We start from the raw sequence: 14140 nt of genomic DNA, 5'->3' as shown, positions 1-14140 counted from the left end.
GAGAGCGCCCAATCATCATTTTCCAAGCTGAGTGCGCTCCGACGACGAAACGAGGAAGTAGTTGGCAGCCAGCATCGACTACAGTGTTTTTACATACATCCAGGCGTCGTTGGTCGTATCGGCAGAGCGCCGCACTGTATGCAATCGCGCCAAGTCCCGGAGTGTGTCGTTAGTAAAATGGGAGAATTCACAGTACATTTAAAGTAATGTTGTGTCCAAGTCATTATTTAGTGCATCGCGAGATTCCAAGCCGTAAGGTCGAGTCCTTTTCCTGGTTCCCGGTTTTTATTGGTAGTGCGGGGTCCCAAGCTGTCAGTTCAGATCAGACCGTCCGTTGGTGCTTGTTTTCCATCGGGTTACACAAAGGTACCGCAGCAGTTGCAGCAGCTCGGTGCAGCCAGATAGCATCCTCGTGGATGCATTTCCTGTTTGGACGCCAACCGGTGCAGAAGTCAATCGCGTGACGCTCTCCGTGGTGTGAATTTAGGCTGAAGTAAAAGTATTTCTCTGTCGTAGACATTGTCGTGTCCGCTGACTTGGTGAATATCGGTGATAGTGATTGTAACTAGTTACAGCTAGTAAAAGGCGTAAAGAAAAAATAGTTTGGCTCAGATTTAGACGCACTTGATTGCAGTGGGGCTTTCCTTCAGCAGTAAGTGCCGGTCGGTCGGTGTTGATTCGTATCCTTATTCCGTCGTTGTCGTCGTCTTTTTCCATGTGTGTCGTGTATGCGTGTTATATAATTGGTGTCGTCGTCGTCGTCGTTGTTGTGTAGAAAAGTGCATCCTTTCGCAAATTTTCATAACCGTTAGTTGTACTTTTGCAGTTTGAGGGAAAAAACAGTGACTACCTTTAGCCGAAAGAAAATTTGTGTCAAGCAGTGTCGGTTGGGAAGAAGTAAAAATTAAAAATACAACTGTGAGCAAGTGCTAGAAGGCAGTGAAGAACCCCATCTGAAAATACAGTGGCCAAGTGTTAATAAACCCCCCAATTGAAACCATCCTCCAAGCCAATTCAGTGACTGTGTGAAAGTGAATCAAAATCGAAACAAAAATAAAGTCCCGCAAGAGCCGCCGCAAGGGCATCCCATTGAAAAACGGGACTCCGGAAGCCCTCAACCTCGACTCATCATCGTTGCAGTCGTTCACCGACCTAGTCGCTGCCTCCGTCGTCGAGGGCAAGGTAAGCCAAAAGCGTTGATGAACAAACTGCACTTGAGCCTGAGAAGGAGCTCTCTTGTAAATGAAAATCGAAATTTCAACCAGCTTTCTTCTCCATCTGAGCCAACGTGTAAAGTAGCAATACGAACAGCAGTGCCTATTCATAAAACTCCTGTGTGTCCTGAATGCAATGCACCGCGTTGCAACTGCATCAGTGCCGTCCTCGTTCCACACGTAATAGTCCGAAAGGAAAAAAGTAATTTCCTTTCCCCGCCAAAGCCCCATCTGAATTCAACTTGTAAATATACACACTCTCCCATCGTTCCGCCACTGAAGAGGGAGACTGCAAACCCACCCATCCTTCTTCTGGGGGGAAACGGTTTCAATGACACAGTCATTGAGAAGCGAAAAAACCTCAACAGTCAGGTCGAAGTCAGTGAAGAATCATGCCACCGTGGATGTAAAACGGGGAAAAAAAATCGCACAAACCTCCTAAAAGAAGAGCGAAGCGACGACGGCGACGGCAGAGACGACGTCATCATCGTCCTTATCGTCCTGGTGGCGTCGTCGTCGTCGTCGTTGTTAGTTGGTAGTTACCAACGAGCACCGGCGACGTTTACGACGGTCGACTCCGACGATGACGACGGCGACGGATCTCTGCTAGTTCGAAATCGGTTTCGGAACGAAAAAGTGCTGTAGTTTTTCCCCTGTTTTTGCTATCAGCAGCAGCGAAAGCACCAACTTCGGAAATTGCAGCAGAGCGTCGCGTCGGCATCGCACACATTCCGACAGTTGTAAAGCAAACGCTGTAATGGGAGGATGTGCCGCTGCGTTGCAGCTCGGTGCTTTGGTGGGATTTTGGTTTTTCGAAGGAATGTGTTTTCTTAGGCAATGATTTCGGTTTGCTTGGGAAATTTTTATGAAAATCAGATTTTTTTTGGGGCATTCTGGACTAATAAGTTTGGCACTTTTTTATGCGTCAAATTTCGACGGGTCAAATTTCGCCTAAAAAATTCAACCATTTGAATCTTTCATAAAGTTGAGATATTTAATATGTCAATCTCAAGTATTGGACTGTGTTGAATTTCGGAGGAAAATAAAACTCTTTAGTTCATGAAATATTTGAACGTTTTGCCAGATTGCTTTGAAAATATTGCATCCAGCGTTATAATGTTCAATGTTGGTTCACAACTGATCGATCAATCTTTTGCTGGGTCATTAAAAATACTCTTAAATATTTTCTAAGTTATAAATCTACTTATATAGACACCACATCTTAAAATCTAACATTGAACTTTGCGTGGAATTTTTTTCAGAATAATGTTTGTAACGCCGATTTGTTCTCATACAACAGTTAGTCTGATATAATGTTTCCATTTCAGTTGATGGCTCTTCCTGGGATTGTTTTGGGAATCGGGAAATATTTAGATTTGAATCTCCGAGCACAGTAAATTAGACTATACCAATGCAGATGTTATCTTTGTCCGCTTTCGTCACTCTACTGGACGAAATATTTGGTCATAAAAGCTTGAAGCTAGAATGTTTATTTTTAGACTTCTGCTCAAAGATTTAAAAAGTATGTAATAGTTAAACCACTTAATTTTAATATTTTTACTGCCATCGAAAAAAAAAAAAAAAAAAATCCGAGCTGCCGAGGATTTTGTTGCCAACCTTTTCCGGAATTTGTTTTACGACTAGCCTCGGGAGTTTCTTTTGACCAAGAAGATATTTTTGAATTTTCCTAGAAGTCTCTGAAAAACATTCCAAGACATTTTCATCTGATTTCATCGGCAGCTTCTTTCAGAAATTCTTCTGACTTCCACGGTAACTTCTTTTGATTTCTGCTGGAAGCTTCATCCAACTTCTTTAGCAAGTTTCATAAATCATTCATTGGAAGCTTCTATTCAACTGTATTTACTCCAGAAGATTGTTTCATCCGCAGTTTGATTTGACTCCTGTGGCCAAATTCTGGCAACTTCCATCCTAAAATCTTTCTGAAATTGTTTCCTAGGAAATCGCAAAACCTTATTTTTGGTAATTTTCATGAGATAGATTTTCCGGGATTTTCCGGGTAGGAAACACCAGTCTGAAAATCCTTCACCTTTTTGTTTATTTGCTGTCGAGTTCTTCTGAAATTTGTTTAACGACTAGCCTCGGGAGTTTCATGTGACCAAGAAGATATTTTCAAATTTTCCCAGAAGTATCTTTAAACATTCCTAGCCATTTTCATCAGATTTCATCGGAAGCTTCTTCCAGAAATTCTTATGTCTTCCACGGTGGCTTCTTTTGACTTCTGCTGGAAGCTTCTTGAAACTTCTTTAGCAAGTTTCATAAATCATTCATTTGAAGTTTCTATTCCGTTTTTAGCTACCTCATAGGTTTTTTGACATCCCTTGATGTTTCTTTCAACTTTCTTGAGAAGTCTTTTTAGTTTCACTCGAAAATGTTTTCTGATTTCTTCGGCAATTTTTCTGGTCTCCACTGGACATTTCTTCTATCTTCCCTCGGAAAATTTCCTGGAACAGTCTTCCGATTGCCCTTAATTCATTTTTCAAACTGTCTCATCCGAAGTTTGATTTGACTCCTGTAGCAAAATTCTGGTAACTTTCACCCAAAAATCTTCCTAAAATTGTATCCCAGGAAAACGTGATTTTTGGTAAATTTCATGAGAATGGTTTTCCGGTATTTTTGGGTAGGAAACACTAGTCTGAAAAACCTGCACCTTTTTGTTTATTAGCTGCCCCCGATTTGGGCGCCGAGTTCTTCCGGAATTTGTTTTACGAATTTTCCCAGAAGTCTCTCTAAACATTCCTAGCAATTTTCATCTGATTTCATCGGAAGCTTTTTCCAGAAATCCTTTTGACTTCCAAGATAGCTTCTTTTCACTTCTGCTGGAAGCTTCATCCAACTTCTTTAGTAAGCTTCAGAAATCATTCATTGGAAGCTTTTATTCAACCACTTATAACTACTCCAGAAGATTTTTCGACAACCCTGAACACTGTTTTGGACTTCCATCGAAAGTATTTTTGGTTTCACTAGAAAATGTCTGCTCAATTCCTTGACTCAATTCCTGGAATTTTTTTCTGGCTTCCCTCGGAAAGTTCACCTGGAACAGTCTTCCGATGGCCCTTGATTAATTTTTCAAACTGTTTCATCCGAAGTTTCATTTGACTCCTGTGGCGAAATTCTCGTAACTTTCACCCACAAATCCTTCTGAAACGGTTTCCTGGGAAATCGCAAAACGGGATTTTGGTAAATTTCCTGAGAATGGTTACCGGGATTTTCCGGGTAGGAAACACTAGTCTAAAAACCTTCACGTTATTGGCTCTTAGCTGTCCCCGATTTTGGTGCCGTCTTCTTCCAGAATTTGTTTAACAATTAGCCTCGGGAGTTTCTTTTGACAACGAAGATATTTTAGAATGCTCCCGAATACTTCGAAGTCCGTTAAAACATTCCAAGAAATTTTCATCATTTCTTCCAAAATCCTTCTCCAAGGTAACTTCTGCTGGAAGCTTCATCCAACTTCTTTAGTAAGTTTCAAAAATCATTCAGTGGAAGCTTTTATTCAACCACAGAAGATTTTTCGACAACCTTGAACACTTTTTTCGACTTCCATCGATAGTATTTTTGGTTTCACTCGAAAATGTCTTCTGAATTCTTTGGATTTTTTTCAGGCCGCCACTGTGAATTTCTTCTGGCTTCCCTCGGAAAGTTCACCTGGAACAGTCTTCCGATGGTCCTTGATTAATTTTTCAAACTGTTTCATCCGAAGTTTTATTTGACTCGTGTTGACAAATTCTGGTAACTTTCAGCCAAAAACCCTTCTAAAATTGTTTCCCAGGAAATCGTAAACGTGACTTTGGGTAAATTTTCTGAGAATGGTTTCCCGGGATTTTCCGGGTAGAAACTAGTCTGGAAACCTTAACCTTATTGGTTCGTAGCTGCCCCCGATTTTGCTGCCAACTTCTCCTGGAATATGTTTTACGATTAGCCTCTGGAGTGTCTTTTATCTAAGGTAATATTTTCGAATTCTCTCAGAAGTATCTTAAAACATTCCTAGCTATTTCCATCTGATTTCATCGGAAGCTTTTTCCAGAAATCCTTCTGACTTCCACGGTAGCTTCTTTTGACTTCTGCTGGAAGCTTCATTCAACTTCTTTACTAAGTTTAATAAATCATTCATTGGAAGCTTGTAACTTGTAACTACTCCAGAAGATTTTCCGACAACCATGAACACTTTTTTCAACTTTCTCGGAAAGTATTTTTGGTTTCACTCGAAAATGTCTTCTGAATTCCTTGGAAATTTTTTCTGGCCTCCAATGGAAATTTTTTCTGGCTTCCTTCGGAAAGTTCTCCTGGAACATTGTTCCGATGGCCCTTAATTCATTTTTCAAACTGTCTCATCCGAAGTGTTATTTGACTCCTATGACAAATTCTGGTAACTTTCACCCACAAATCCTTCAAAAATGGTTTTCCGGGAAATCGCAAAACGTGAATTTTGGGCAATTTCCTGAGAATGGTTTCCGAAATTTTCCGGATATGAAACACTGCCTGAAAACCTTCACACTATTGGTTCGTAGCTGCCCCTGATTTTGCTGCCGAGTTCTTCCGGAATTTGTTTTACGACTAGCTTTGGGAGTTTCATTCAACCAAGAAGAGTTTCAACAAGGGAGTTTCAAATGCTCCCAGAAGTCTCTTGAAACATTCCTCTGTTTTCATCGGCAGCTTCTTCCAGAAATCCTTCTGACTTCCACGGTAGCTTATTTTGACTTCTTCTGAAAGCTTCATCCCACTTCTTTAGCAAGTTTCATAAATCATTAATTGGAATTTCCTATTCCGGTATTATCTTTATTTTTTTTTAAATTCTTTATTAAGGAGATTTTTAGCCTATGACTAGTTCATCTCCGGAAAACGGAGAGGTCTCAGAATGATTTCCCTCTAAATACATGGTATATTAACATTTTGTTAATAACTTTGGTTGCTGGCTCTTCAACTTATGTGGAAAAAATACCAAAATATAAAATAGTGAAACAAAGGAACAACAGAAAACCAAATGATTTAAAACAAGCCACAAACGAATAATCCAAACAAAACAGAGCTCTGCTGGCATGGATCCAATAGGGGAAATCCATCCAGCTGAGATGTCCCGACGGCCGAAAGAAATTACTACTATACCAAGTGATAGATTTTGGCTTCTTTTAAGAGGGTTACTAGTACTGCCGAGGCCGAAGTATCATTCCCGAGCAGATCGATGATGCTGGAAGTTAGGCAGAGTGGCTCCCGAAGATTTTGGAACTCCGGGCAGTTGCACAGGATGTGTTCGACGGTGTAGGGTACCCCACAGATGATGCAGTTTCTGCGGAACGGCAGGCCACCATAGTAGAGTTTGGTGTGCCCGGTCCGAAGCCGAGAAATCACGCATTGATCCCTCAGGTTGTCCAGTTAGTTCCATGGTTCAGTTGACCCTTTGACTTTGAATTCCGCTTTTAGCTACCTCTGAGGTTTTTTGACATCCCTTGATGTTTCTTTCAACTTTCTTGAGAAGTCTTTTTGGTTTCACTCGAAAATGTCTTCTGAATTCCTTGGATTTTTTTCTGGCCTCCACTGGAAATTTCTTCAGGCTTCCCTCGGAAAGTTCTCCTGGAACAGTCTTCCGATGGTCCTTAATTAATTTTTCAAACTGTTTCATCCGAAGTTTGATTTGACTGCTGTGGACAAATTCTGGTAACTTTCAGCCAAAAATCCTTCTCAAATTGTTTCCCAGGAAATCGCAAAACGTGATTTTTGGATAAATTTCCTCCCAGGATTTTTCGGGTAGGAAACACTAGTCTGGAAACCTTCACCTTATTAGTTCGTACTTGCTTCCGATTTTGGTGCCGACTTCTTCCGGAATTTGTTTTACGATTAGCCTCGGGAGTGTCTTTTATCCAATATTTTGAATCCTCCCACAATTTTCTTAAAACATTCCTAGCTATTTCCATTTGATTTCATTGGAAGCTTTTTCCAGAAATCCTTCTGACTTTCACGGTAGCTTCTTTTGTTTTCTGTTGGAAGCTTCATCCATTTTCTTTAGCAAGTTTCACGAAACATTCATTGGAAGTTTCTATTCTGTTTTTAACTACCTCAGAGGTTTTTTGACATCCCAGGGTGTTTCTTTTGACTTTCTTTCTTGGTAAGTCTTTTTGGTTTCACTCGAAAATGTTTTCCGATTTCCTCGGCAAATTTTCTGGCCACCACCGGAAATTTCTTCTGGCTTCCCTCGGAAAATTCTTCCAGTTTCTGTGGCAAATTTCTAGTAGCTTTCTTTCAAAAATCCTTCTAAAATTGTTTCCCAGGTAATCGCATAACGTGATTTTTCGTGAATTTCTTGAGAATGGTTTCTCGGGCTTTTCCGAGTAGGGAACACTAGTCTAAAACACGTCACCTTAATAGTTATCGACATTTTTTGATTTGGTTTAACTTGGAGTGCTAAAACCGAAATAAAAAAAAAAAAATCGGATGTTTCAGACTTACGGGAGACATTGATGCAGGATTTTTTTTTCTAAAAAATTCAAAAACTTAGAGCAGATCAAACTTATATGTACTTTGTTTGTAATTAGTAATGTTGTAAATGACATTGCAGATGTTTTATTTTTTTTTGTAGCTCACAAAAAATATAACAATTGCTACGTGTTTCTTCAGATTCAACGTTTTGAGGACTTCGTTAACTTGGAGCTATATAAATATTTTTTTTTTGAAAATAAAAGCTATGTTTAGTACTTTGATGATGATTTGGGTTTTCTCAAAATTCCTTTTGGTACACCCAAGTATCATTTAAAGTTTTTTTTATCTTTTTCGTTTATTTGTAAGGCTCAATTGCGTTAGCTTCACGGAGCCAACAATTAATTGTTCATTACTTTGACTATATGTTTAGTATTACTTCTGCGTGAAGTCAACGATTTTACATAGTTGAAGATGCTAACAGACTAAAGTGGTAATTTTTTATACGATAGAATGAGGAGATGTAAGTATAGAATTGATAGTTCCGTGTAGAGTATGGCAGTGTGAAAATTGCATATAGAGAGTAGACAGTGAGCTAGGACAACTTTAGGAAGGTACAAATCGGGTTTATCATCTCTCTTTACCAAACTCCCCCTTTGAAAAGGGATGGTGAGGGGTGTCCCCCCACCACCACTATTCATTGTTTTAACAAAATTCATTTATATCTATTTTTTTTCTTTGGTTTGTTTTTTCCGTCGATCTTGTTTTCCGTGCTGAGCACCAATGCTACCGACGTGCCGGAAGGCAGCTCCCACACCTGGACCCTACCTATCGACCCATCAACTCATGAACCGGTGGCCAACGGCTTTACTTCCCATCCGAAGGAAGGCGTGATCAGAGATGTCTGGGATTGAACCCAGGTCTGCTGGGGTGAGAGGTAATCCCGCTTACCACTACACCACTGGCGCTGCCGCCTTTATTACACCAACCAAAATTTAAGTATGACTAGATTCTGTCAAGTCGGTGCCCCCGGGATTTTCTGAGGCATAAAATCTCTGATCACGCCTTTTTCTTCGGAAGAGAGGTAAAGCCGTTGGTCCCCGGTCCATGAGTTGATGGGTCGTTAGTTAGGGTCCAGGTGTGGGAGCTGCCTCCCTGGCGTCGGTAGTATTGATACTTAGTACAGAAATCAAGATCTACCGAAAAACAAAATCATGAAGCTCAGCTGTCATAATTCTACCATTTTCGTAATCTAAATTAGGCCGAAACAAATGAATACATTTAATCTTGTTATACAACATTCGAATAGGCTGAGAGCACTCCGAACACGATGCCTCCGGTAAAAAACGTAACGGCAAACTTGCAATATTTGAAAACAATTATTGTATATACACTCAACTTCCAAATGCAGCGGGGCTTATTGGAAGATTTCACGAGCAAACGACATCTAGGCGGCGCTGCTGTGCTTGTGATGATCGAATCAAAATTTATGTCAAACCGCGAAAAAATTTGTAAACAAGCATAAGAAAAACACTTTTTGGTACTTAAATAGTGGAAATTGTTGTAAATTTCTTACTGAAAACGGTTAAAAAACGTTTTTTATAAGCGATGGTAAGTAAATTAGCCTAAGGAATGCAGTGTAACTTGAATTTATTGGGTGTTATTTTTAGGAAGGAGGGAAGCATACTCGGTGTGCTGTTCCCGGTTGCAGGACACAAGATGAGACCAGAATGTTTACTGCTCCCGGAAGGACTCACAAATTTTTCAAGAAGAGGTGCGATTCCATCAATCTCGGAGGGAATCGAGAAGAGAAGATTTGCTAGTTGCACTTCACCGAAAAGCCGTGCCATCGGTGAATTTACCTGAAGCAGATCCGTACTTAAAATTCGATGGAGTATGCTGTATTTTCACTTGCCGGAACCGGTCAATGAAAATGCTGACGGCTTTTCCTCTGCATGCCTGGACATTGTTCGTACAAGTGAGATAAGATCTAAAACAAAAAATAAACATTACGAAATGCAGGACGGATTGAGATGTATAAATAATACCGATTAAGATGCAATAAACATGCGACAATGTGTTTACAGCGACCAGTTCCGGCCTTACAAGAACAATCGCATTGCCAGCATGAAACATGAGGTGTGATCTTCAAGTTGATTCGATGTGGAACCTGGCCTGGCCAAATCCGGTGAAACTTATTGCGCTATCAGTTTTTTTTTAGTATAACCGATGCAAATCACATGTCCGGTATCGAAAACGCAGCTACCCTCGCGGATTGGTCGGATGGAATCATCTACATAGTCCAGTATGTCCACTAGAAGAATGCTGGTTTTGATTTCGTTCCGGCCATCAGCTGAAATTCAAAACAAACATCACATAACCCCACTTCGACTAGCAAACATTTTTTGAAGGCATTATAAGAAGGAACATCCTGAGTTAATCGCCTCAACAATGTATTTCACGTGTGACAATATTGAATTCTTACCTGTGGATGCCATTATTTTATTCGGAAAAGGATTTTAATTTACCGTAAATTCAAGTTCCGTTTTGTGGACCGTGGAAACTAATGCGGGAATCGAAGAAACATCCTCTGTTCACTAGTTCTTATTTCCACTCACAGAGTTCGCATGAGCTGTCTTAGTTTTGCTGCAGGACGCCACTTACGGATGTCACTTCACGGTGAAAACTTGTCACTTGTCGTCACGGTAAAGTGATTCCCATTTGATTTGTACAGTAATCACGGCTCTTATTCTGCGTATCACTTGCTTATCACCGTGTAGTGACACCCGTAATAAGGCCCAGCATTTCAGGTATTTTTAATCCATTTTTAACAGAAATACACCAATTTGAAGTTGAGCAATTTTTGCGCGCTCCAGACTTTATTCCTGTACACTGTTTGCCAATTAATAATGTTTAGCTTATTCCTAATGTTATTATACTTTACTGATTGATTAATAAAGATTAACAGTCACCGGGCATTTCATAAAAATGAAAGAGTAGAGAATATTCGATTGCTGTGTGAAAATCTTCTCTTCTCCATATGAGATTTACAGATTCAGTCTCACAGAAGTTGTCGTAAATGTATGTCAATCAAAAGTCTAAGTAACAATTTTGCTGATTTCCCACATGATTAATTTGATGAAGTCATAAATTTGCAATTTTCACAAAAATGAAATGCAGTGAGATGTAGTAAGATGCTTTCATGTCTAAAATGAAGTGAACATTGCGTTGGTTAAAGTCTCCATATATATATGTACTTTTACTTCAGGGGTAAGCTTGACATAATTTCTTCGGCTATAGTAAAAACAATATGATATGTCTTTAAGGGCATTGTTTGAAGGAAAGTACCCCGAAACAAAGATATGTGTTTCGCCTGCAAGTTGCACATGCTCAAATTCTTCGGATTTTGTAGATGAAATGATTTCAGAATTGTCCGTGATTTTCAAGAAAAGTAAAACCACTATCCGGTGTTATTTTTGGATGAATGTAGTAATCTATTAAATCGGAGCTTCTAGGTGATAAAAAGTGCAGTGAGCATATGCAGAATTTTACATGTGGAAGGTCTTTCATTGAAAGTCGTAGAACACCGTGAAATCTAGATAAGGGAGGACGAAATATTTCGGTTTTTTTTTTTCGTAGCTCAATTCAATAGATTGGGATTTATTCAATCTTATGATCAAATATGTAACCGGGACAGTGCTGTTAATTTTCATTCGAAATTTCGATTGAAGATGACCCAATACAACTTGTATTCAATAAATTCTGTGAAAACGAATTCTCATATGACCATATGACCGAAGCTCATTGTCACTGTCAATTGAGTCACTCACTATCATTTGATATAGGACAGTGGAGTATGGAAGAAACCATGCAAAATACTCCCGAACAGACAAGTCAACCCGATGTCGGATCAATGTCGACGAGAGCTCCGTTTGTGTGTATGTTACACTCAATTGAATGATATCAAGCGTTTTTCAAATGAGAATGATCCATGCCTTCGTTAAATGACTAAGCAACTGATATCACCCATTCGAAGAAGGTCTCCTTTGATAGCGGATAGCTGCTTTTCTCATTTTCATCAAAAAATTTCAATTGATTTCGAAAATTTACCGGGATATGTTGCGGATCAGGTCAATGGAAAAAAACTTGTGTTCCGAGGGGAATTTTAGGCAGAATGGGACTCTGGATAGTTTTGAGACGGAGGGTACATTCACTAGAAACATGTTTTTTTTAATGCTGCCGTTCATTTGCTATACGAAACAAAAAAGTATATCGATATCCGGTAGCGAATTCTGTGTGGATACTAGATGATGTACGTATCGACTGTGATAAAAATATCGTATTATATTTGCGATCAATCGGAATCATTCCAGTTTTTCTTCCCCCATACTATCTGATCCCCATACTGATGAGGTTCTCATGTGGCTTATAGGTAATTCTAAAGTAGGTAAATCATACAAGCACAAACCTTTTACAATTCTTATCCTACTTACCAGTTCCGTCCAGTACACACTTAGAAATAACTATTTTTACACGAGACGTAATCCATCTTTGACGTAAATTATGGAACGTAAGCAAACATGTCATGTAAAATTAAGTATTCCTAAGCCGAAGCATACGTAGCTCGACGAAAAGTACACTTGATTGAATTGATTTTCTCGTTTCTTTCAACTGATTCTTATGTCATTTGAGCCGCTTGCATGTGTCGGTCTCAGGGCACGGAAATTTACATGACTTTTTCGTAGTGTGTATAAATTGGCTGTCTCTTCTGTTCTTGTTCACGCTTTCAAGCTTTTTTTTCCTTTCTTTTGAGCATCCCATCCGTTTTCCCATTTGTTCTCAGGCAGGTAATATTAAAACATGTGAATAATGCAGAACAAGTTTAAAATTGTTCTAGAGCCAAAACCGAACAGCTCAGCCGCTCTGAACCCTATAAAAATTATGCTTTCCCAATATGGTACATTCTCTTACTATAAACCTGTCATTTCTAGCCTATCAGAACTATTTAATAAATGGAAACCATAACATGGGTTACGCTCCCCCTAAGTGGGCCCTCCGCATCCTATCTCTGTCGTATCTGAAATACCAAATGCCAATGGTTTGAATGTATCAATATATAAATTGTAAATGACGTTCAATCAAATAAACCCATATCCCACTCACTTGGCCAGGCTTCAGAATCGTCCAGTGGGCAGTGCGCTCTACACTCCAAGTTCCCTTTCTATCAAATTCGCCCCAAATTTGATATTTTACCCAACTCAACACTCAAAGGTTGATTAATCACAATGAAACATTGTGACAGAGCACGGACTTGAGGTTACTAGAGTTTTAAATAATCTAGGTCTTATTTAGGATTATATCTGAAAAATCCAAATCTGGCCAACACCCACCATTGGCGCAGAACGGAAGAATTTCAGCAAAAAAAATCGGAGACATTTCAGACATAAGGCGTTCTTGTTCATGTGGGGAAGCCGAGTGAACGTAGTTAGCCCAGAACTTCCAGACACTTGAATGTCCGGTGAAATGATGGCAAGATCTGATTGTTTGGTGCACCTGAACGAACTGCGCTTAGAAAAACGAATTAGTTGCTTGTCAACCAAATCCCAAAGCGATCTACAAGACACAGCGTTTGAATAGATGTGCACGTGAGTTCTTATTTTCTTCTCTCTCCATGATACGAGCAGTTTGCTATCAATTTGATCGATCGTAAGACGTCGCTTCTGGGCTTGATCTTGCATTATGACAAACTTGTTTATTGCACTGAAATCAGGATCATTGTCAGCCCATGCTGGAACCTTCACAACCGTTGTTATCAACAAATACGATTTCCCGACCTAAGGCCGGTTGAATAATATTCCTTCCCCGAATTCACTGTAACAGGTTCAGAAGAAAATTGACTTCCCAAAGTTTCACCATTACAAAACTTCGCTTGAAGAAAACACCACGGAGAGCAAGTTGGCTGCTGGAAAATTCCACATCGCGAGCCTCAATTAAGAACTCTGCTTTATTGCTGCAACCTTGACTATCTTCAGAGAACGAGTCCATCTCATGCTTTGACTTCTCTTTGTCAGAATTCATGGTAAATCCTACAAATAGATTACCTTTTAAGTATAAGAATACTTCATATAAAACTAGGAGTGTTTTTGTTTCACTTCATGTGGATGTCGAAGCCAAGCCAAGAATACATTTTTAGTCAGACGTATTACTGATGTTGCATTGTTTCCTTTTATCTTGGATTTCCCCGGTGGCATCTGGGATATGCTCGAAGCTGACCAACAACCATGCCCGGAGTCGAAAAGCAGATTGCATTGTGTGTGGGACAGTTGCAGATATTTTGTTCTGTTGACGAATAGGTTGAAAAGATATCCAACAACCAGTCGAAGAATCAAGTTTATAACCAGGTTGCAGTGTATATGAGTTACATGAGTAAGGAAGGATGACGCCTTCCAGAAATGGCGTCCAGTAACCCGCCGCAGCACGCATCCGTCCTGTTAAAACCT

The 14140-nt window shown here is 39.7% G+C and overlaps 1 protein-coding gene across 4 annotated transcripts in view; it reads left to right on the top strand.

Annotated features, from left to right (window-relative positions):
• The first annotated feature begins 300 nt into the window (after positions 1-300).
• The window catches only part of LOC135700496 (sex determination protein fruitless-like), a 790809-nt gene continuing 776969 nt past the window's right edge, over positions 301-14140 (top strand). The window contains exon 1 of one of the 4 annotated variants that reach the window (XM_065221031.1): positions 301-1182. The gene's annotated coding sequence lies outside the window, so the exon portion shown is untranslated. The remainder of the gene's footprint in view (positions 1183-14140) is intronic. The other 3 variants (XM_065221036.1, XM_065221037.1, XM_065221038.1) reach the window with 3 other exon arrangements.

Source organism: Ochlerotatus camptorhynchus, unplaced genomic scaffold (assembly GCF_037179485.1).
Source record: "Ochlerotatus camptorhynchus isolate MF236.1 unplaced genomic scaffold, CSIRO-AGI_Acam_v1.1 ptg000137l, whole genome shotgun sequence".
Lineage (NCBI taxonomy): Eukaryota > Metazoa > Arthropoda > Insecta > Diptera > Culicidae > Ochlerotatus > Ochlerotatus camptorhynchus.
Note: the sequence above shows the minus strand (reverse complement) of the source record. Positions and strands in the feature narration are given on the sequence as shown.